The following is a 25239-nucleotide window of genomic DNA, read 5'->3' as shown; positions in this document are numbered from 1 at the left end:
ATTTCTCAGGGTATTTTTTAGACTGATTTGAGATCCTTGTTGTACATCTTTATAACAAACATTCCTAAACGGAGTAGTCAGAATATATACCCTCCCCCAGTAAACATTTAATTTACCCATTCCGACATTTTTCGCAGGCTGTAAAATTGCTGCCATATTTCTGAATGTCTCTCTCTGTGAAATTCTATGTAGCTAGAAGTAGTTTGTAGGGCGGATGTTAGAAGCCGAGGTTTCACAGTGCTCAACTGATTGGCTGATGCAGCATTCTGTGGCTGCCAGTTTATCTGTGGCGGTGCAGGTGGCTGGGGAAAGGCTTTATTGTGGGTGTGCCGGTGAGGGAGAGTTATCTAGCAGCCGTCAGGACGTCTGGCTGTGTTTCTCACATCTCTGCCCAAGGCAAGGGAACAAACACAGGCTGCCTACCAAATTGCACCCTATTCCCTTTTTAGTGCACTACTTTCGACCAGGGGCTATAGGGAGACATGGAATGCAAGCCAGTATGTGGATTTTGGCTGCACATAGGCAGGTTCATGCATGCACACACACACAGATAGAGAGACAAACTTCCCTTCACCCACAAAACCTCACTTCATCCAAGAGATCCTCCTGAGATATTCTTCTTCATCTGTTGAAAATACGAAAAAGCACGAATAGAAGTATTTCAGTCCGGGTCCTGTTTTTTTACCACATGAAAACAAACGCTCTATGCAATGTGTCTCCTGAATAACCATGGCTTCGTTTGTTTCTCCCAGGACGTACTCCGAGAACGACTGTACCACGGTGGCCCCAACAGACCACTGCCTCAGTCCCACCAAGGGAGACCTGGTCTACAGCAAGACTGCCAAGCAGTGCCTGGAAGAAATCTCAGGTAGGCAACACTCGCTGACACGTGTGTGTGTGTGTGTGTGTGTGTGTGTGTGTGTGTGTGTGTGTGTGTGTGTGTGTGTGTGTGTGTGTGTGTGTGTGTGTGTGTGTGTGTGTGTGTGTGTGTGTGTGTGTGTGTGTGTGTGTGTGTGTGTGTGTGTGTGTCCCCGCCTCACACGGCGAAGGGAAAAGGTCAGGAACGACTGGCGGACACTGGAGGCATCTGTGGCCCTTTGTTTACGCAGTTGCCATCGGTTATGCCCCGGAGCCCGGCGTCTTGTTCTAGCTGTGGGGACGTGGCGGCTCATCCGGATAGACAGTGGCCTGAGGCTGCAGGAGACAGAGATAGAATCTGTATTATCAGGGTGGTGGGCTGGGCTGCAGGAGACAGAGATAGAATCTGTATTATCAGGGTGGTGGGCTGGGCTGCAGGAGACAGAGATAGAATCTGTATTATCAGGGTGGTGGGCTGGGCTGCAGGAGACAGAGATAGAATCTGTATTATCAGGGTGGTGGGCTGGGCTGCAGGAGACAGAGATAGAATCTGTATTATCAGGGTGGTGGGCTGGGCTGCAGGAGACAGAGATAGAATCTGTATTATCAGGGTGGTGGGCTGGGCTGCAGGAGACAGAGATAGAATCTGTATTATCAGGGTGGTGGGCTGGGCTGCAGGAGACAGAGATAGAATCTGTATTATCAGGGTGGTGGGCTGGGCTGCAGGAGACAGAGATAGAATCTGTATTATCAGGGTGGTGGGCTGGGCTGCAGGAGACAGAGATAGAATCTGTATTATCAGGGTGGTGGGCTGGGCTGCAGGAGACAGAGATAGAATCTGTATTATCAGGGTGGTGGGCTGGGCTGCAGGAGACAGAGATAGAATCTGTATTATCAGGGTGGTGGGCTGGGCTGCAGGAGACAGAGATAGAATCTGTATTATCAGGGTGGTGGGCTGCAGGGACAGAGATAGAATCTGTATTATCAGGGTGGTGGGCTGGGCTGGGAGACAGAGATAGAATCTGTATTATCAGGGTGGTGGGCTGGGCTGCAGGAGACAGAGATAGAATCTGTATTATCAGGGTGGTGGGCTGGGCTGCAGGAGACAGAGATAGAATCTGTATTATCAGGGTGGTGGGCTGGGCTGCAGGAGACAGAGATAGAATCTGTATTATCAGGGTGGTGGGCTGGGCTGCAGGAGACAGAGATAGAATCTGTATTATCAGGGTGGTGGGCTGGGCTGCAGGAGACAGAGATAGAATCTGTATTATCAGGGTGGTGGGCTGGGCTGCAGGAGACAGAGATAGAATCTGTATTATCAGGGTGGTGGGCTGGGCTGCAGGAGACAGAGATAGAATCTGTATTATCAGGGTGGTGGACTGGGCTGCAGGAGACAGAGATAGAATCTGTATTATCAGGGTGGTGGACTGGGCTGCAGGAGACAGAGATAGAATCTGTATTATCAGGGTGGTGGGCTGGGCTGCAGGAGACAGAGATAGAATCTGTATTATCAGGGTGGTGGACTGGGCTGCAGGAGACAGAGATAGAATCTGTATTATCAGGGTGGTGGGCTGGGCTGCAGGAGACAGAGATAGAATCTGTATTATCAGGGTGGTGGGCTGGGCTGCAGGAGACAGAGATAGAATCTGTATTATCAGGGTGGTGGACTGGGCTGCAGGAGACAGAGATAGAATCTGTATTATCAGGGTGGTGGGCTGGGCTGCAGGAGACAGAGATAGAATCTGTATTATCAGGGTGGTGGGCTGGGCTGCAGGAGACAGAGATAGAATCTGTATTATCAGGGTGGTGGGCTGGGCTGCAGGAGACAGAGATAGAATCTGTATTATCAGGGTGGTGGGCTGGGCTGCAGGAGACAGAGATAGAATCTGTATTATCAGGGTGGTGGGCTGGGCTGCAGGAGACAGAGATAGAATCTGTATTATCAGGGTGGTGGACTGGGCTGCAGGAGACAGAGATAGAATCTGTATTATCAGGGTGGTGGGCTGGGCTGCAGGAGACAGAGATAGAATCTGTATTATCAGGGTGGTGGGCTGGGCTGCAGGGGACAGAGATAGAATCTGTATTATCAGGGTGGTGGGCTGGGCTGCAGGAGACAGAGATAGAATCTGTATTATCAGGGTGGTGGGCTGCAGCTCACGTTGACATTTACACAGAGACCGATAGAGTTTCAATGCGATGGAAATGTAATGTGGATGATGTCCTTTGGAAATGATGACCTGTTATTACGTAGCTTTGGTGTTGCAGGTCAGGTATCTGTCAAGTCATAGTACATCTATTGCTATGTATTCCTGCCTAGTCCGTCTGCATGTTAACTAAACACACTGCATTAGGCCTTGCTCTACTATCAACTGGTTTGTCATTTGGGAAAACAAAAGATTGTTCTGTCACAAAACAAATGACTCCCCAAATCGTCATCTACAAAGGGAACGGTCCCTACATATTTTTACCTTTATTTAACTAGGCAAGTCAGTTAAGAACAAATTCTTATTTTCAATGACGGCCTAGGAACTGCCTGTTCAGGGGCAGAACGACAGATTTGTGCCCTAGTCAGCTCGGGGATTTGAACTTGCAACCTTTCGGTTACTAGTCCAACACTCTAACTAACCACTAGGCTACCCTGCCGCCCCATAGTGCTACTTTAGTCCTCTAAATGTATGCCTTTACAAAGCCACAGCCGAAGTACAATGTCTGGAATGTTGTGTTTTTACATCGCCAAACCTGTAATATACACACTGTGGTCACGGCACAATGAGCTCCGCGGTCAGCGAGACTCCATTGAACGTTCTGCTTTGATTGGTTCATTTATGAGAATGTTTGCAGTTGTGTTCTACTCAGAAAGTCTGATTTAGCTGCTTTTTCTTTTCTTTTTTATGAACGTATGTAGATGATAATCTGAGGAACCATGGTGGTTCACTTCTGTATCAGGACAATTGTGTTGCTTCCAGACACTGATCTTGGGTCAGTTTTGTTTTTCCCTCACTATTCATAAGGTTAGGATTCGGGGAGGGAAAGCAGATCCTAGATCTGTACCTAGGGGAAACTGTTTTTTTTTCTTCGTTTTGTCTCCTGAACTGCTCGTTGCCTGGAATGTGAGTCTGCGGTAGCCTCTATAGTGAAGGAAGTCTTTCAAAAAGCCACTTATGGGTCATCATCTTCGGGATACATTTCCTGCAGCACTGAGTTTACATGTCATTTACATTTTGGTGGTTTAACGGACAGAGCAACTTACAGTCATTTGACAGAAGATCAGTGTAGCGTCAATGTAGAGGTCGGCCTACAGTACCAGTCAAAAGTCTGGAAACACCTTCTCATTCCAGGGTTTTTCTTTATTTCGAAAAATAGTGAAGACATCAAAACTATTAAATAACATGGAATAATGTCGTAACCCCAAAAAGTGTTAAACAAATCTAAATATATTATATATTTGAGATTCTTCAAAGTAGCCACCTTTTGCCTTGATGACAGCTTTGCACACTCTTGGCACACATTTTAAAATGTCAGACTTGATTTGCCCTAACTAAAAATGTATCAACCCCTACAAAAATGTCTGGGGAGAAACTGGTCAAGTTACGATCCTACAACTGTAAATGCCATCTCTGTCCATGGCAGTTAATGTCACCTTGGATATGGTTGCTCAGGGCAACTGCTACCATGAGTTTCTCTGCATCACGAGCTTATAGCATGTGTGGTCACATGGAGGCTGTTGTTTGTCTATGGTGTGTGTGTCTGTACTGTTGAGGTTATTAATACTAGAGGAAGTGTTGAAGCTGTTGACAGACAGTCTGCAGTCTTGGCGAGAGGAGAGCCGGGGCTTTACTCTTTACCTCATTAACCCTATAGCGTTTAATTAGCCTGTGCATCAGAGCAGCACTGCTATCAGGGAGCCGTAACTCGCAGGTGTGCTGTCCAAACAACTCCCAGTCACTCTGGTTTTTATCAGGGAAAGCAGAGAGGGAGAGGAGGAGAGGGAGAGGAGGAGAGGGAGGAGGAGAAGAGGGGGAGGAGGAGAGGAGAGAGAGAGGGAGAGAAGAGGGAGAGGAGAAGAGGGAGAGGAGAAGAGGGGAGGAGAAGAGGGAGAGGAGAAGAGGGAGAGGAGAAGAGGGAGAGGAGAAGAGGGGGAGGAGAAGAGGGGGAGAGGAGAAGAGGGAGAGGAGAAGGGGAGAGGAGAAGAGGGGAGGAGAGAAGAGGGGGGGAGAAGGGAGAAGAGGAGAGGAGGGAGGAGAAGAGGGTGAAGGGAGGAGGAGAAATGGAGGAGAAGAGGGAGAGGGAAGGAGGAGAAGAGGAGGGGGGAGAGAAGAGGGAGAAGGAGAAGAGGAGAAGAGGAGGGGAGGGAAGAGGGAGAAGGGAAGGAGGAGAAGGGGGAGGAGAAGAGGAGGAGAGGAGAAGAGGGAGAGGGAAGGAGGAGAAGGGGAGGAGAAGGAGGGGGAGGGAAGAGGGAGAAGGGAAGGAGGAGAAGGGGAGGGAGAAGAGGAGGAGGGAGGAGAAGAGGGAGAGGGAGGAGGAGAGGGGGGAGGAGGAGAGAAGAGGGAGGGGAGAAGAGGGAGAAGAGGAGGAGGAGAAGAGAGAGGGAGAAGAGGGAGGAGGAGAGGGGGGAGGAGAAGAGAGAAGAGGGGGAGGAGAAGAGGGAGAAGAGGAGGAGGAGAAGAGAAGAGGGAGAAGAGGAGGGAGGAGAGGGGGAGGAGAAGAGAAGAGGGGGAGGAGAAGAGGGAGAAGAGGAGAGGAGAAGAGAAGAGGGAGAAGAGGAGGAGGAGAGGGGGAGGAGAAGAGGGGAGAGGAGAAGAGGGAGAGGAGAAGAGGGGAGGAGAAGAGGGAGGAGGAGAAGAGGGGGAGGAGAAGGGAGAGGAGAAGAGGGAAGAGGAGAAGGGAGGGGAGAAGAGGGGGGGAGAGGGGAGAGAGGGGAGAAGGGAAGGAGGAGAAGAGGGTGAAGGGGAGGAGGAGAAATGGAGGAGAAGAGGGAGAAGGGAAGGAGGAGAAGAGGAGGGGAGGAGAAGAGGGAGAAGGGAAGGAGGAGAAGGGAGGGGGAGGAGAAGAGGGAGAAGGGAGGAGGAGAAGGGGAGGAGAAGAGGAGGGGAGGAGAAGAGGGAGAAGAGGAGGAGGAGAAGGGGGGAGAAGAGGAGGGGAGGAGAAGAGGAGAAGGGAAGGAGGAGAAGGGGGAGAGGGAGAGGAGGGGGAGGAGAAGAGGGAGAAGAGGAGGAGGAGAAGGGGGAGGAGAAGAGAAGAGGGGGAGGAGAAGAGGGAGAAGAGGAGGAGGAGAGGGGGAGAGAAGAGAAGAGGGGGGAGGAGAAGAGGAGAAGAGGAGGAGGAGAAGAGAAGAGGAGAAGAGGAGGAGGAGAGGGGGGGAGAAGAGAAGAGGAGGAGGAGAGGAGGGAGAGAGGGGAGGAGAAGAGAAGAGGGGAAAGCAGCAGTGTTGAACATGCATTTTCATCCTTTGACTCTCTTTCGCTCACACATACTCCCCAAGTACCCTGCGACTTGTGGTGAGGCGTTTCCTGAACTGAAGTGGGCAGACGTGGAGACTGAACACACGTGCTTTGATGGTCGGCAGTAGCCACAGCAGAGGCTGCCACTACTGCAGCAGAGGAAAGGGAAACCAGCGAGACGAGAGAAAAGGAGAGACAGGGAGAGAGAAGAGAGAGGAGGGAGAAACAGATGAGCCAGAGAGTAAGAGAGAGAGCGGCAGAGGGAGAGGAAGGATAGAATTGCAGGCTGAATGCTAAAATGAACAGAGTGGAGAGATTGAGTGCTGGCTCCATTCTCTGGTGTGAGGAGAGGAGAGAGGGAGAGAAGCAAAGGCTCTGCTGAGCTGGTAATTAACAGGAGCGCAGAGAGGGAGAGAGGAATGAAATGCTCCCCTCTGCTCTTAATAGAGAAAGATAAAGAGAGGGAGAAGCAGAGAGAGAGAAGCAGAGAGAGAAAGCAGAGAGAAAGTAGAATAGAGCGGAGGAGAGAGAGAGATTGCGTGAGAAAGAGAGAGATGTAAAATCGCATTCATCCACACCCCTCACCGCTTCTTGCTGTTTTGAGGTGGAGGAGAGAGAGAGAGAAGAGGAGGAGGAGGAGGAGGTAAAGCAGTGTCTGTTTTTTGTGTTGGTGTGTGTCTGTGGCACCAGTTATTAGCTGTGTGACCATGGGAATGCAATGTCTGGAGGATGCCTCTGGACTCTGCTGTGTGTGAGGGGGAGTTTTCATCCAGGCGTCTGCAACATGCTCTCCATCCCTCCATCCCTCACTCCTTCCATCTGGATGAAGCCTGGACCCTCGAGGAGCGCTGGACACGGGCCACCTAAGCCCCCCACAGATAGAGCGTCTTCACCTCTCTCGCCACCTACTTCTCTCTCCCCTCCTCCGGCTCACCAGCCACCACTGCCAGAATGTGACCGGGAACAGAGCCAAACAGGTGGACCAGCACAGACCCACTGACGAACAGAGAGAGAGTCAACGAGAGCAAGGAGGTGAAGATGAAGAGAGGCGCCGAGTTCTCTGTGTACCAGGGTGGAAGCCCCCTCGCCGACCCCCAACCCCTCCCAGACAACCTGAACCTCCGCAAGCAGCGCTCCCTGACCAACCTGACCCTGCTGAGCGGGGCGAGCAGCGGGTGTACTCCTTCGAGCTGGATGACCCGCCCACGCCTTCCAAATCCTCTTCATCCTTGTCATCATCCCCAGCGCGAGGGGCAGCCCCAGGAAGGAGGCAGCCAGGGAGGGCATGGGTGTGAGGGGCACCAGGGCTCGCTCCCTGTCCCTCTCCCCTGACCAAAGTTCTCTCCCAGTCAGAACACTCCCTCATCCCTGTGCCATGGAGGTGCACGGCGGTCGGGCGGGCATCGCTGGGCGGGCAACAGCAACCGCCTTGGGAGACGCTACGTGGGCAGCTGGGGAAGCCCAGGGAGGAGGGTACGGATGAAGAGGGCAGCAGTGGGCGTTCGGACGATGAGGTGGCGTCAGCGGCGGGCACCAGGGTCGGGGACCAGGGTGGCAGGGAGAGGGGGTACTGGGCGGAGGAGGAGGCGGAGGGGGGCGCCCGAGAGGGCACGGCTCAGCTGGACAAGGAGGTGATCCTCACCATGCTAGGTGACCTGGAGCAGGTGCTGCACACACACCCACATTGTAAGTCTCTCTCACACACACACACACACACACACACACACACACACACACACACACACACACACACACACACACACACACACACACACACACACACACACACACACACACACACACACACACACACACACACATAACACACACACACCACACACTTACACCGAAACACACACCCACACACACACCCTTAGTCACTCACCCTTAGTCACATACTCTGTAAACCACACACACGCTGTGAGTCACACACACAGCTACAACGTAGGCATCACACACCATAGCCAGGGGCGTACACAGGTCTCCATCTGTACGGTTGTATGTACAGCTGGATGTGGAGCTGCTGTTCTGGTAGTGCTGCTGACTAGTGTCAGGTAAAGGTAGTCATAGTTACTGTGTGGTAGTGGACTGAAGCTTGGGTAGTAGTGTCAGGTAAAGGTAGTCATAGTTACTGTGTGGTAGTAGACTGAAGCTTGGGTAGTAGTGTCAGGTAAAGGTAGTCATAGTTACTGTGTGGTAGTGGACTGAAGCTTGGGTAGTAGTGTCAGGTAAAGGTAGTCATAGTTACTGTGTGGTAGTGGACTGAAGCTTGGGTAGTAGTGTCAGGTAAAGGTAGTCATAGTTACTGTGTGGTAGTGGACTGAAGCTTGGGTAGTATTGTCAGGTAAAGGTAGTCATAGATGCTGTGTGGTAGTGGTTGTGTTATTAGTAGCGCTAACATAAATAATCATTTTAGTAATAGTAGAAACACTGGTAATAATAGCAGTAACATAAACACTCATTGTGGTATTATTGTAGTAGTAATAGCAGTAACATAAATACTCACTGTGGTATTATTGTAGTAGTAATAGCAGTAACATAAATACTCATTGTGGTATTATTGTAGTAGTAATATCAGTAACATAAATACTCATTTCGTTATCACTGTAGTAGTAATAGCAGTAACATAAATACTCATTGTGTTATCACTGTAGTAGTAATAGCAGTAACATAAATACTCATTTCGTTATCACTGTAGTAGTAACAGCTCGTATTGCACTGAAAAAGCCCAGCCTCAAATTCTCCCGTTCTTGAAAAGGTACTAGTGCTGCTGCCAGCTGCAGCAAACGCGCTCCCTCCCTGCCTGTGAATACAACAGTGACAGTGATCCATCCTGTGTGGTAGTGGTTGTGTTATTAGTAGCGCTAACATAAATAATAATTTTAGTAATAGTAGAAACACTGGTATCCCTGTCCGTGTGATCTATCCAGATAGTTACAGTACCTCCTAAAGCCCATTCCCACACACAGTTTGCAGTAAAAATACCCAGCCTGCCCAGCTGCAGTATAGTACAGTATAGCAGCTCAGGGTTTTGCCTCAGGGAACAATGTATTGGATTTGGTTTAACAAGCAGCTCAGTGCTGTACTGCCTGTTAGGACAGAACTCAGCAGCACAGGTTTTAGCTGGGAGAAGTCATAACACTCTGGATACAGTGTTTCCTTCCTCTCAGGCGTGTGGCTGCAGCAAGCTGCAGAGAGTTGACACATGCTATCTAACACAGTAAGGATTGTGGGTGACAATAGAAATGGTTTTGAATGATTTGAGTTGACATTCTCTGCACGAAGGCGTATTCAGAGTTTGGTGCATGCGAAAGTCTTGCCGAGCCCCTGGTGTGTTTTGTGAGACACGGTGTTAGCTGGACTCATTAGGATGTGTGGAGCAGGGAGTGGTATCCACTCTCTCCAGGAGAGGTGCGGGCCTCGAGCTAAAGAGAACATGCATTATTGAAGAGAGGGAGAGTGATACCAGGCAGCTGCTGAACCTGTGGCCTGTGGTGGTGTTGGGTGTGTGTGTGTGTGTGTGTGCGTGGATACGTGTGTGCGTGTGTGCGTGTGTGTGCAGCGTGCGTGCGTGCGTGCGTGTGTGTGTGCAATAGTGCGTGTTGTGATTTGAGTGCGTTCTCTGCGTGCGTGTGTGTTTGCATGCGTGTGTGCGTGCCCCTGCGTGTGTTTTTGTGAGTGCGTGTTAGCTGGACTCATTAGGATGTGTGGAGCAGGGTGTGCGTGTGTGTGCGTGCAGTGAGAGCGTGCGGGCCTGCGTGTGTGTGTGTGATACGTGTGTGCGTGCGTGCCTGTGCATGTGGTGGTGTGTGTGTGCATGCGTGTGCGTGTGTGTGTGTGTGCGTGCGTGTGTGCGTGCGTGCGTGCGTGCGTGTGTGTGCGTGCGTGCGTGTGTGTGTGTGCGTGTGTGTGTGCATGCGTGTGTGCGTGTGCGTGTGTGCGTGTGTGTGTGTGCGTGTGTGTGTGTGTGTGTGCGTGTGTGTTTTGTTTTCATATTTGTGTGGGTCAACCTGTGGCTTGCGGTGCTGCCGCTGCATCGTAGCATGATTGTTGTGCTCAACAGGGACTTGAATAGCGATGCATCTGACTGAGGCTGAGATCACCTCCCGATACGACGTTGTGATGTGGTGTTTGCACTATATTCCCGTCATAAACAGTCTAGAATGAGGTTCACGGCTTTTGTTACTCAAACATTCATATCATTTAGATGCAGATCATGTCATTGATCTCTAGATTTCCAGTGAACACGGTGCAGGAGGAATCTAAGACCTAAACCTTTCCTCATAATCTCTTAACACCTATTTCCTTTTTTACAATGTGGTTTAATAACGGCATCAATAGTATACATTTGTTTTAACGGGTTTATTTGCAGCAAATACCAAATGATTAATGTTGACATATTAATGTTTAAATACTTCACACTTATTTCAACGTCAATATTATTACCTTTCGCTTCCAAAATCTAATCTGACCGCCTGTGAGTATAAAATGAATGGTACATATTACCTGTTGGTTGTGCCTATGGGGAGTGGTGGTGGTGAGTGATGGTAATGGTGGTGAGTGATGGTAGTGAGTGATGGTGGTGGTGGTTGTGAGTGATGGTGGTGGGTGGTGGTGAGTGATGGTGGTGGGTGTTGGTGTTGAGTGATGGTAGTGAGTGATGGTGGTGGTGGTTGTGAGTGATGGTGGTGGGTGGTGGTGAGGGATGGAGGTGGGTGGTGGTGAGTGATGGAGGTAGTGGTGGTGAGTGATGGAGGTAGTGATGGTGATTGGTGGTGAGTGAACGTGATTGGTGGTGGTGGTGGTGGTGAGTGATGGTGGGGAGTGGCAGTGAGTGATGGTGGTGAGTGATGGTAGTGAGTGATGGCCGTGAGTGATGGCCGTGAGTGATGGAGTGATGGGTGATGATGGCCGTGAGTGATGTGATGGTAGTGGTGATGGTAGTGAGTGATTGTAGTGATGGTAGTGGGGATATAGTGAGTGATGGTAGTGAGTGATAATAGTAAGTGATGGTGGTGAGTGATGGTGGTGAGTGATCATAGTGAGTGATAATAGTGAGTGATGGTAGTGGGTGATAATAGTGAGTGATGGTAGTGAGTGATGGTAGTGAGTGATAATAGTGAGTGATGGTAGTGAGAGATAATAGTGAGTGATAATAGTGAGTGATGGTAGTGAGTGATAATAGTGAGTGATGGTAGTGAGTGATGGTAGTGAGTGATGGTAGTGAGTGATGGTAGTGAGTGATGGTAGTGAGTGATAATAGTGAGTGATAATAGTGAGTGATGGTAGTGAGTGATAATAGTGAGTGATGGTAGTGAGTGATGATGAGTGAGTGATAATAGTGAGTGATGGTAGTGAGTGATAATAGTGAGTGATGGTAGTGAGTGATAATAGTGAGTGATGGTAGTGAGTGATGGTCCTGAGTGATGGTCCTGAGTGATAATAGTGAGTGATGGTGTAATAACAGAGCAGCACTCTGCTTTAGGTGAATGCTCCACTCCATTACCACTCTATGAATCTCTCCCCGCGGCTAACTCACTGAGAGCCTCTGCATCCTAAATAGCACCCTATTCCCTATTTAGTTCCCTATGTAGTGCACTACTTTTAACCAGGGCCCATAACCCACTATAGGGAATAGGGGGCCAGCTGGGATGCACACTGTGTCCAGCCCTGATCCCCCCCAGGGCCAACCCTGTTTGTGTCCCTTAATAATTGGACTGTGATTGGATCTTTGTCGGCGAGGATAGGGTGAAGCGAGGAGATGAATAGAGAGGGGATGGAGGTAGGGGAAGGTTTTGAAGATTTATTGCAGTTTTGAGACTGTCTCTCAGACCAACTTGCCACACCCCACCCACACATACATGATATGAGCATTCCTCCTCACTTCTCTCTCTCTCTCTCTCTGCTCTCTCTCTCTCTCTCTTGCTCTCTCTCTCTTTCTCTCTCTCTCTCTCTCTCTCTCTCTCTCTCTCTCTCTCTCTCTCTCTCTCTCTCTCTTCTCTCTCTTCTGCTCTCTCTCTCTCTCTCTCTCTCTCTCTCTCTCTCTTTCTGCTCTCCTCTCTCTCTGCTCTCTCTCTCTCTCTCTTTCTGCTCTCTCTCTCTCTCTCTCTCTCTCTCTCTCTCTCTCTCTCTCTCTCTCTCTCTCTCTCTCTCTCTCTCTCTCTCATTTCAGCTGACAGTGAGACACACAACAGTCAAATTAAAGGGCTCTAAAAGCCATTCAATGTCCTATTGTGTCCATTATACAAGGCTGTCCATCTCTTTTGTATTCCCTTTTTAAGTCTGAAACCATAGACGGCATAGGGAGGCATTGATTGGCCACCCCCGTGTCTCGGGGTTAACGAATGCTGCCTGGCCTTGGTCCCACCTCAGATCTTAACAGCCTCCCTGAAAGGACTGATTCTGAACCGGACTTACGTCTATGGGGTCAGGGTAAAATAGTCCAAAATTGTGTGTGTGTACACATTTTACTGTACCTGTGAGTACCAGGTTTCCTCACAAGAATAGTAAATCAACAAAAATCAGAGAAGTGGGGACATTTTTCCAGTCCTCACTTGTAAAATGCTATTTTAGGCTCAGGGGTGAGGTTTAGGGTTAGGGTTCAAATTAGAGTTAGCTTTAGGCGCTATGATAAGGTTTAGGGTTCAGGTTAGGGTTATGTTTAGGGTTAGGGGTATAGTAAGACATAGCTATGTGTGAGTGTGTGTATAATAAGTCATTAGATGGGTGATTATATTTGTCCTGTTTCACACATGTACCAGTGTGTATTGATATGTATGGGGGAAATGGAAATGTGTTCTTTTGCCTATCCCAGCTCGCCCTGAGACACCCTCGGAGTGTGTGTGTGTGTGTGTGTGTGTGTGTGTGTGTGTGTGTGTGTGTGTGTGTGTGTGTGTGTGTGTGTGTGTGTGTGTGTGTGTGTGTGTGTGTGTGTGTGTGTGTGTGTGTGTGTGTGTGTGTGTGTGTGCGCGCGCCCGCGTGCGTAAGCTGTATCAGTCCTCTTGACAGAAGCAGTGATGCGTGAACACAGTTTAGAGGTGCCTCTCACCAGCTCTTCCAAAATCAGGTCAGCTTTGAAGGTTGCTGACAGAGTTTGATGGACTCTGTACTCACTATGTATGTACTTTATAACACAATGAAAGCATTCACTCTGCGTTGTATGTTGGGGTGATGCACCAGACAATAACTTAATATTCAACTTGTGTGGAGTATATTCGTTCTCTAAATGTTAAGCACTGGTTGACTGTTTAGTGAATAACACAAAGGAACATGACAAGTCATTTTAAGAACCCACACACATTCACCACAGTGTTGGAGTGGTTCATTCCAATGTGAAGTAGAAAAAGCATGAAAACTTTAAAAGCAGCGCTGACACGTTCTGTTGTTCCCTCGTTAGACGCGTGTGCCGACTCATTCTGCAACGCTCCTTTGAGGTGACGGGTTCTTTTTTTGTTGTGCCTTGAAACTGGAAGCTGCTGTGACTGGCATCCATTTTGGGTCTCCCACAACTCATGTTAATTACCAGCCCATGGTGTCCGCTGACAGAGGCGATGATGGCTGGAGCGTAGCCAGGCCTAATTGGACGAGGCAGGCAGATATGCGGGGCCTTGCCCTTGGACTATTGCACTGTAGTGTCTTCCTACAGCTGGTGTGTCTACGACTGTGTTTGTGGGAAGACACTGCCACGGGTCAAATCCAAATGGCACCCTTTTCCCTGCACACTGCATTACTTTTGAACATGGCCTATAGGGCTCTGGTCAAAACTAGTGCACTATGTAGGGAATAGGATGCCATTTGGAACGCAAACTACAAGCACTGTAGCACTCTACTGCTTATTAGTAGCTACCCTTTAGAATGTACTGCAATAGAATGGGCTTAATGTACTGCAATAGAATGGGCTTAATGTACTGCAATAGAATGGGTTTAATATACTTCAGTAGAATGGGTTTAATATACTTCAGTAGAATGGGTTTAATATACTGCAGTAGAATGTGTTTAATATACTTCAGTAGAATGGGTTTAATATACTTCAGTAGAATGGGTTTAATGTACTGCAATAGTAGAATGTGTTTTTATATATAATATCAGTAGAATGGGTTTAATATACTTCAGTAGAATGGGTTTAATATACTGCAGTAGAATGTGTTTAATATACTTCAGTAGAATGGGCTCAATGTACTGCAACAGGCACTTCACTGTGAATTAGTCTTATATATAACTATTGTAAGTATATAAAACATGAAGATGTTACAGTCGGAGCTGACCTGGAATCAAGGGAAAGGTCCTGGACTGAGATGAAATGCATTTCGATGGGACTGACTAAGATTGAAAGACTATCTGAGATTTAGCTGTTGAGGCGAAATATATGTTGTAGCTTCCAGAATGAGAATGCAGTGTCATGGCAGCGGGTTCTATGTTCGTGTTGAAAATGGCAGGACTGCAGAAACGTCCTTTTTCCACTAAAAACATGTTTCGTTGACAATTCCACCCTGACAGCTGAGACGGGTTCAAACTGTCGGCACAGCATCTTGGAATGCGTACCCATGCTACCCGTCAGAGCGCGTTGTCATGGTGATGTTGGTGATGCTGATGTATGACGCGTCTTGAGGAAACAGAATGTTACAGGAGCCCACATCTGGTGTAACATGAAGTTGCCCCTAGACGCTGATGTTTGGTCAGTTTTGCTTTTTCTCCCACTAATGGTTAAGGTTAGAATCGGGACAGAGGAAGCTGATCCTAGATCTTTACTTAAGGGAAACTTTACCACAGAGCCCAACATCTCTCATAAACCCCTTCTCTGTGCATTACAGGGGAAGACCCCGAGACGAGACGCATGCGGACAGTGAAGAACATTGCTGACCTACGGCAGAACCTGGAGGAGACCATGTCCAGTCTGCGGGGGACGCAGATCAGTCACAGGTGAGCAAGGGGCTCGGGAACGTCCACTGTGGGACTCAGGGTTGGGGGTCAATTCCATTTCAATTCAAGACAATTCAGGAAGTACACTGAAATTCCAATTGTTTTCAATGCTTTCAATTACAACAATGTTGAATTGGAATTTGATTTGGTTTACTTTCTGAATTGACTGGAATTGAAATTGTTGACCTCGTACAATTACATGTTTTTCATTCTCTGCAGTTCCTCAATCTAAAGTTGATATGATTATAATTATATCAGGTCCTCAACTAAAACACTGGTCAGTTATTATTTAGGATTCCTGATGTTTTCAGGGTTTTAAACAGTCTGGCCTTCTATTTTCAGATTAAACATTCTGATTGGATCAGAATATAAAGACAGATACCGTATTTCAGAAGTCTCAAAGCTCTTTATGATTTTCCCCCAATTACCCTATCTTGATATTTCCTAGATATTCTAATCAAGTACTTACACGCTACTGGCACACTTTGATGGTGTTTGAGGGGGACAGAAATCCACAACCTATCATGTCTGGTCCGTCACAACAGCAGCCTGTTGGCATTAAAGGAATGTATTGGCTGATCTCCGGCGAGTCATAATAATGATCATGGGTTTTTGTCATGGCTCTGGGCTGTACTCTTCTCTGGGCTGTACTCTTCTCTGGGCTGTACTCTTCTCTGGGCTGTACTCTTCTCTGGGCTGTACTCTTCTCTGGGCTGTACTCTTCTCTGGGCTGTACTCTTCTCTGGGCTGTACTCTTCTCTGGGCTGTACTCTTCTCTGGGCTGTACTCTTCTCTGGGCTGTACTCTTCTCTGGGCTGTACTCTTCTCTGGGCCGTACTCTTCTCTGGGCTGTACTCTTCTCTGGGCCGTACTCTTCTCTGGGCTGTACTCTTCTCTGGGCCGTACTCTTCTCTGGGCTGTACTCTTCTCTGGGCTGTACTCTTCTCTGGGCTGTACTCTTCTCTGTACTCTTCTCTGGGCTGTACTCTTCTCTGGGCTGTACTCTTCTCTGGGCTGTACTCTTCTCTGGGCTGTACTCTTCTCTGGGCTGTACTCTTCTCTGGGCTGTACTCTTCTCTGGGCTGTACTCTTCTCTGGGCTGTACTCGTCTCTGGGCTGTACTCTTCTCTGGGCTGTACTCTTCTCTGGGCTGTACTCTTCTTCTTCTCTGGGCTGTACTCTTCTCTGGGCTGTACTCTTCTCTGGGCTGTACTCTTCTCTGGGCTGTACTCTTCTCTGGGCTGGGCCGTATTTCTCTGGGCTGTACTCTTCTCTGGGCTGTACTCTTCTCTGGGCCGTACTCTTCTCTGGGCCGTACTCTTCTCTGGGCCGTACTCTTCTCTGGGCTGTACTCTTCTCTGGGCTGTACTCTTCTCTGGACTGTACTCTTCTCTGGGCCGTACTCTTCTCTGGGCTGTACTCTTCTCTGGGCCGTACTCAGGGTACTCTTCTCTGGGCTGTACTCTTCTCTGGGCTGTACTCTTCTCTGGGCTGTACTCTTCTCTGGGCTGTACTCTTCTCTGGGCTGTACTCTTCTCTGGGCCGTACTCTTCTCTTCTCCAATGGATTATTCTGATATTTATGACCCATTTGTGGGGATGGTGACAAGGCGGCGGAACAGCCGTGACAGATGGCAGCGTGTGTTCCTCACCGCCACCAGAAAGGAGCGCGGCGCTACTGATCAATAAAGCACCATTTGTTTCTCTAGCACATTGACTCTCAAGCACATTGACTCTATAGCACATTGTTTCTCTAGCACATTGACTCTCAAGCACATTGACTCTCTACTCTAGCACATTGTTTCTCTAGCACATTGACTCTATAGCACATTGACTCTCTAGCACATTGTTTCTCTAGCACATTGACTCTATAGCACATTGACTCTCTAGCATTGTTTCTCTAGCACATTGACTCTCGAGCACATGACTCTCTAGCACATTGACTCTCAAGCACATTGACTCTCTAGCACATTGACTCTCAAGCACATTGACTCTCTAGCACATTGACTCTCTAGCACATTGACTCTCTAGCACATTGACTCTCAAGCACATTGACTCTCTAGCACATTGTTTCTCTAGCACATTGACTCTATAGCACATTGACTCTCTAGCACATTGACTCTCAAGCACATTGACTCTATAGCACATTGTTTCTCTAGCAGACTCTCAAGCACATTGACTCTCTAGCACATTGTTTCTCTAGCACATTGACTCTCTAGCACATTGTTTCTCTAGCACATTGACTCTCTAGCACATTGTTTCTCTAGCACATTGACTCTATAGCACATTGTTTCTCTAGCACATTGACTCTCAAGCACATTGACTCTCTAGCACATTGTTTCTCTAGCACATTGTTTCTCTAGCACATTGACTCTATAGCACATTGACTCTCTAGCACATTGTTCTCTAGCACATTGACTCTCTAGCACATTGTTTCTCTAGCACATTGACTCTCAAGCACATTGACTCTCTAGCACATTGTTTCTCTAGCACATTGACTCTCTAGCACATTGTTTCTCTAGCACATTGACTCTCTAGCACATTGTTTCTCTAGCACATTGACTCTCTAGCACATTGACTCTCTAGCACATTGACTCTCAAGCACATTGACTCTCTAGCACATTGTTTCTCTAGCTTGACTCTCTAGCACATTGTTTCTCTAGCACATTGACTCTATAGCACATTGTTTATCTAGCTTGACTCTATAGCACATTGACTCTCTAGCACATTGACTCTCAAGCACTCTCTAGCACATTGTTTCTCTAGCACATTGACTCTCACATTGTTTCTCTAGCACATTGACTCTCACATTGACTCTCTAGCACATTGACTCTCAAGCACATTGACTCTCAAGCACATTGACTCTATAGCACATTGTTTCTCTAGCACATTGACTCTCAGCACATTGACTCTCTAGCACATTGTTTCTCTAGCACATTGACTCTCACATTGACTCTATAGCACATTGACTCTCTAGCACATTGACTCTATAGCACATTGTTTCTCTAGCACATTGACTCTCAAGCACATTGACTCTCTAGCACATTGTTTCTCTAGCACATTGACTCTCTAGCTTGACTCTCTAGCACATTGTTTCTCTAGCACATTGACTCTCTAGCACATTGACTCTCTAGCACATTGACTCTCAAGCACATTGACTCTCTAGCACATTGACTCTCTAGCACATTGACTCTCTAGCACATTGTTTCTCTAGCACATTGACTCTCTAGCACATTGACACATTGACTCTCTAGCTCTCTCAAGCACATTGACTCTCTAGCACATTGACTCTCTAGCACATTGACTCTCTAGCACATTGACTTGTTTCTCTAGCACATTGACTCTATAGCACATTGTTTCTCTAGCACATTGTTTCTCTAGCACATTGACTCTCTAGCACATTGACTCTCTAGCACATTGACTCTCTAGCACATTGACTTTCTCTAGCACATTGACTCTAGCACATTGACTCTCAGCACATTGACTCTCTAGCACATTGACTCTCAAGCACATTGACTCTAGCACATTGACTCTCTAGCACATTGACTCTCAAGCACATTGACTCTCTAGCACATTGACTCTCTAGCACATTGTTTCTCTAGCACATTGACTCTATAGCACATTGACTCTCTAGCACATTGACTCTCAAGCACATTGACTCTATAGCACATTGTTTCTCTAGCACATTGACTCTACTTGTTTCTCTAGCACATTGACTCTCTAGCACATTGACTCTCTAGCACATTGTTTTGACTCTAGCACATTGACTCTCTAGCACATTGTTTCTCTTCACATTGACTCTCAAGCACATTGACTCTCTAGCACATTGTTTCTCTAGCACATTGACTCTCTACATTGACTCTCTAGCATTGACTCTCTAGCACATTGACTCTCTAGCACATTGTTTCTCTAGCACATTGACTCTCTAGCACATTGACTCTCTAGCACATTGTTTCTCTAGCACATTGACTCTCTAGCACATTGTTTCTCTAGCACATTGACTCTCTAGCACATTGACTCTCTAGCACATTGACTCTCTAGCACATTGTTTCTCTAGCACATTGACTCTCTAGCACATTGACTCTCTAGCACATTGTTTCTCTAGCACATTGACTTCTCTAGCACATTGACTCTCTAGCACATTGACTCTCTAGCACTTGACTCTCTAGCACATTGACTCTCTAGCACATTGTTTCTCTAGCACATTGACTCTCTTGTTTCTCTAGCACATTGACTCTAGCACATTGACTGCACATTGTTTCTCTAGCACATTGACTCTCTAGCACATTGTTTCTCTAGCACATTGACTCTCTAGCACATTGACTCTCTAGCACATTGACTCTCTAGCTCTCTAGCACATTGTTTCTCTAGCACATTGACTCTCTAGCACATTGACTCTCTAGCACATTGTTTCTCTAGCACATTGACTCTCTAGCACATTGACTCTCTAGCACATTGACTTCTCTAGCACATTGACTCTCTAGCACATTGTTTCTCTAGCACATTGACTCTCTAGCACATTGACTTTCTCTCTCAGCACATTGACTCTCTAGCACATTGACTTCTCTAGCACATTGACTCTCTCACATTGCTCTCTAGCACATTGACTCTCTAGCACATTGACTCTCTAGCACATTGACACATTGACTCTCTAGCACATTGACTCTCTAGCACATTGTTTCTCTAGCACATTGACTCTCTAGCACATTGACTCTAGCACATTGACTCTCTAGCACATTGACTCTCTAGCACATTGACTCTCTAGCACATTGCACATTGACTCTAGCAGCACATTGACTCTCTAGCACATTGACTCTCTAGCACATTGACTCTCTAGCACATTGACTCTCTAGCACATTGACTCTCTAGCACATTGACTCTCTAGCACATTGACTCTCTAGCACATTGACTCTCACATTGTTTCTCTAGCACATTGACTCTCTAGCACATTGACTCTCTAGCACATTGACTCTCTAGCACATTGACTCTCACATTGAGCACATTGACTCTCTAGCACATTGACTCTCTAGCACATTGACTAGCACATTGACTCTCTAGCACATTGACTCTCTAGCACATTGACTCTCTAGCACATTGACTCTCTAGCACATTGACTCTCTAGCACATTGACTCTCTAGCACATTGACTCTCTAGCACATTGACTCTCTAGCACATTGACTCTAGCACATTGACTCTCTAGCACATTGACTCTCTAGCACATTGACTCTCTAGCACATTGACTCTCTAGCACATTGACTCTAGCACATTGACTCTAGCACATTGACTCTCTAGCACATTGACTCTCTAGCACATTGACTCTCTAGGACTCTCTAGCACATTGACTGTTGACTTCCAGCACATTGAGACACTTAGCACATTGACTCTCTAGCACATTGACTCTCTAGCACATTGAGCACATTGACTCTCTAGCACATTGACTCTCTAGCACATTGACTCTCTAGCACATTGGACACTCTCTAGCACATTGAAGCACATTGATTATCTAGCACATTGACTCTCTAGCACATTGACTCTCTAGCACATTGACTCTCTAGCACATTGACTCTCCTCAACTCTCTAGCCATTGACTCTCTAGCACATTGACTCTCTAGCACATTGACTCTCTAGCACATTGACTGCACATTGACTCTCTAGCACATTGTTTCTCTAGCACTTGACTCTCTAACACATTGACTCTCTAGCACATTGACCTCTAGCACATTGACTCTCTAGCACATTGACTCTCTAGCACATTGACTCCAGTTAGACCCCCAGGGCCACTGTGTTATTCCATTGAGACACCACCCAGCATGCATGAAGGATTATCTGTGTAGAAACCTGTCTGCCCGCCTCCCTGTCTGCCTGCCTGTGCCTGCCTGTCTGTCTGTCCGCCTGTTTGTCTGCCCGCCTGTCTGTCTGCCTGCCCACCTGTCTGCCTGCCTGTCTGCCCGCTGTCTGTCTGTCTGTCTGCCCACCTGTCTGCCTGCCTGTCTGCCCACCTGTCTGCCTGTCTGTCTGTCCGCCTGTTTGTCTGCCCGCCTGTCTGTCTGCCTGCCCGCCTGCCTGTCTGCCCGCCTGTCAGTCTGTCTGCTACAGTATATATGAGTGTAAATAGAGTGAGGGTATCAGACAGGAATTCCAATGTGGCTCGTAACTAGAGAATGGGCAAGTCATTAAAAGGTCTTTCACACACAGAAATTGGCGTGAAGAGGTAATCAGGGCGAAGGTTTTTCACCTCCATTGTAATGAATCACTGCTGCATGAAGAACCGGCCCACAGTGTGTGATCGTTATTTATATGAGGGATTTATTTTTATTTTCTGACTGGAGCTTCATTTCCATGCGTACTTCATGGCCATCTGGTCCAGCTGATAGAGAGGCTGTGTTTGTCATCAATCTGATGTAAAGGACCTCTCTGCATGGAAATGTAAAGGACCTCTCTACATGGTGGTTTCTCTGTTATAACCCATTTAAAGGACCTCTCTGTGTGGTAGTTTCTCTGTTTTAACTCATATACTGGTTGTTCTCTATGGCTGATTCTAACGTGTGAATCCCAGCCCCATGACCCCCCACCCGCTTTGTAATTGAACTCTTGAAACAGAGCGCCATACACCACAACACTAACATTCCTCACAGAAACCCTCCACACTCCTCCAAGACCCAGATGTTGCCACACCACCACAGATAATCTGTATCGATCAAAGCCCATGTTTGATTCCCTGTCCAACCTACACCCAGACGGAATTAAAAAAATAGTATTGATTGACATTTGAAGAGAAATATGTTTTCCGCATATGAAAAGATGCTGTGCTCTTCAAGGGCAATTCCCCATATTGCAAGAAAAGAACAATTGCCCCTAAAAATCCCTTTCCACTGTGGCTGTGTATTAGTCCCATGGGATTCTGACTCCTCGGATGACATTTTAAATGTACAAGCTTTACCCGGTCTAGTTTGTTTAATTGGTGTTTACAGCGTTATAGGCAGAGTCAATTATTCACAGCTATACGATGTTTGGATATCTGCTGGGCAGATACACCGTGCTGAGGAGAGCATGTGATTTCTCACAGATGCAGGCTTAGGCGGTGTCTCAAATGGCACCCTGTTCCCTGTAGTGCACTACTTTGACCAGAGCCCTGTGCACTGTGTAGGGAATAGGGTGCCATTTGGGACGTAGACTTGCACAGGCTAAACTCTTTTCCTTCACGCCATCAGTGGTGAAACCAATTGATCTGTAACACCTGTCAACCTGGGCGCCCACCGCACATACAGCTCTACCTCAACACCCCCATGCATTTCAACCAGCGGCAGCCCAATGCAGACCTATTGAATGAATCAAATCAAATTTTATTTGTCACATACACATGGTTAGCAGATGTTAATGCGAGTGTAGCGAAATGCTTGTAGTACATACTCCAGACAGGCAGGATCATTACTCGACTGTCCTTCATATTACCTTAACCAGTGCACTCCAGGTCAACGATGGGAAAGCAATATTCTCTGTAAATGTGGATACACACATCAAGGTTGTGACCCCTCCCCCATTCTTCCTGTGCTGTTTCCACCCCGTTTCATCCTGACTATTGATTTCCGGGTTTGGAGAGGAAGAGGGCCGCTCCCATACTGTGGGTTAGCCTCCGTGATGACACCATATCAGTCTTCCACCTTCCTGGAGGCCGCAGGGTACCAGGAGACAGGAGTGTGTGTGTGTGTGTGTGTGTGTGTGTGTGTGTGTGTGTGTGTGTGTGTGTGTGTGTGTGTGTGTGTGTGTGTGTGTGTGTGTGTGTGTGTGTGTGTGTGTGTGTGTGTGTGTGTGTGTGTGTGTGTGTGTGTGTGTGTGCGTGCATTAGATACATGGAAATGTGAGGGATCTGTCACCTACTACTGTGTGTGGACTGATTCATGCCCTGGGCCCCATCCCCCACCAGCCTCTCCATCTAGACACTGATATAGATCACTTCAGGAAGTAGTCAGACCCCACCTAGACACTGATATAGATCACTTCAGGAAGTAGTCAGACGCCACCTAGACACTGATATAGATCACTTCAGGAGGTAGTCAGACCCCACCTAGACACTGATATAGATCACTTCAGGAAGTAGTCAGACCCCACCTAGACACTGATATAGATCACTTCAGGAGGTAGTCAGACCCCACCTACATACTGATATAGATCACTTCAGGAAGTAGTCACCTTGACACCCACCTAGACACACTGATATAGATCACTTCAGGAGGTAGTCAGACCCCACCTAGACACTGATATAGATCACTTCAGGAAGTAGTCAGACCCCACCTTGACACTGATATAGATCACTTCAGGAAGTAGTCAGACCCCACCTAGACACTGATATAGATCACTTCAGGAAGTAGTCAGACCCCACCTAGACACTGATATAGATCACTTCAGGAAGTAGTCAGACCCCACCTAGACACTGATATAGATCACTTCAGGAGGTAGTCAGACCCCACCTAGACACTGATATAGATCACTTCAGGAAGTAGTCAGACCCCACCTAGACACTGATATAGATCACTTCAGGAGGTAGTCAGACCCCACCTAGACACTGATATAGATCACTTCAGGAAGTAGTCAGACCCCACCTAGACACTGATATAGATCACTTCAGGAGGTAGTCAGACCCCACCTAGACACTGATATAGGTCACTTCAGGAGGTAGTCAGACATGCATTGTGTCTTATTGTAGAGTAGATGGATCAGGACAGTGAAGCCATGTAAATCACCCTGATCCTAAGATCATTGACAGCTGGCACCATTGGTTAATGTCGTCAAAATGTGTCATAAAATAAATAAATACATATTATTTTGAAAGAATAGCTGTGAAATAATTTGCCTGCAAGGAGCCACCAGGGAATCTTATCACAATGCGTAGACAATGGACAGATAAGAGACACTTTTTAATACCATGTATAGACACATTTCTGAAAATGTGGGCACAATCAGGATGTGGATAAGATCAGGTCACATGACCCATGTTAGCTCCAAGTGTAAACAGGGCTTTAGAGAATCGCTTCAGACTACATTATTGGAGCTGCGGTACCAACATGTACCATAGGGGGCAGTGGTGACCCTCTGACAATGGGGCTTCCACACCCTGCCTGCACACAGCACTGGCACAGAAATAATCAAACACACCTGCTCAGTGGCACGCCACAGCAGGTTATCTCAAACACTATGGGGGAAACCTAATGGATACCTGATCAGGATCTGGCAACCAGGTCTGGAACGCTACAGTCACAGCTCTCCTCTCTCCTCCAAACACACACACACACACACACACACACACACACACACACACACACACACACACACACACACACACATTACTTCCCCCTATCTCTCTCTCTGTCCACATACTGCTGAAAAATATTGTTCCATAGAGACACACTGCTGTAACGTTACACACGTGTGTGTGTGTGTGTGTGTGTGTGTGTGTGTGTGTGTGTGTGTGTGTGTGTGTGTGTGTGTGTGTGTGTTCATGGGATTTGACACACACACTGGTGTGGAGACATGATCCCCCATCAATCTGTCAGTGGTACTAGAGAAACATATTGTTCTCAGGAAGTAGTCAGTGGTTAGAGATGGATCAGTCTCAGACACTGGTGAGTGTGGATGTCTCAGTGTTAGACAGTGGTTAGAGATGGATCAGTCTCAGACACTGTGTGTGTGTGTGTGATGTGTGTGTGTGTGTGTTCATGTGTTAGATCAGTGGTTGAGACTGATCCTGATATAGATCACTCAGTCAGTGGTTAGAGATGGATGTTAGACAGTGGTTAGAGATGGATCAGTCTCAGACAGTGGTTAGAGATGGATCAGTCTCAGTGTTAGACAGTGGTTAAAGATGGATCAGTCTCAGTGGTTAGAAAATGTGTCATAAAATAAATAAATACATTATTTTGAGTGGTTTAAGATGGATCTTCAGTGTTAGTCAGTAAGAGTTAGAGATGGATCTGAAAATGTCTCAGTGTTAGACAGTGGTTAGAAGATGGATCAGTCTCAGTCAG

General features: G+C 47.4%; 1 pseudogene; it reads left to right on the top strand.

Annotated features, from left to right (window-relative positions):
- Positions 1-25239, top strand: part of LOC118379495 (neuron navigator 3-like) — a 276779-nt pseudogene that overhangs the window by 160735 nt on the left and 90805 nt on the right.

The sequence above is a fragment of the Oncorhynchus keta genome, unplaced genomic scaffold (assembly GCF_023373465.1).
Source record: "Oncorhynchus keta strain PuntledgeMale-10-30-2019 unplaced genomic scaffold, Oket_V2 Un_contig_8101_pilon_pilon, whole genome shotgun sequence".
In the NCBI taxonomy this organism is placed as follows: Eukaryota; Metazoa; Chordata; class Actinopteri; order Salmoniformes; family Salmonidae; genus Oncorhynchus; species Oncorhynchus keta.
The sequence above is the reverse complement of the archived record's forward strand: the minus strand, read 5'-3'. Positions and strand labels throughout refer to the sequence as shown.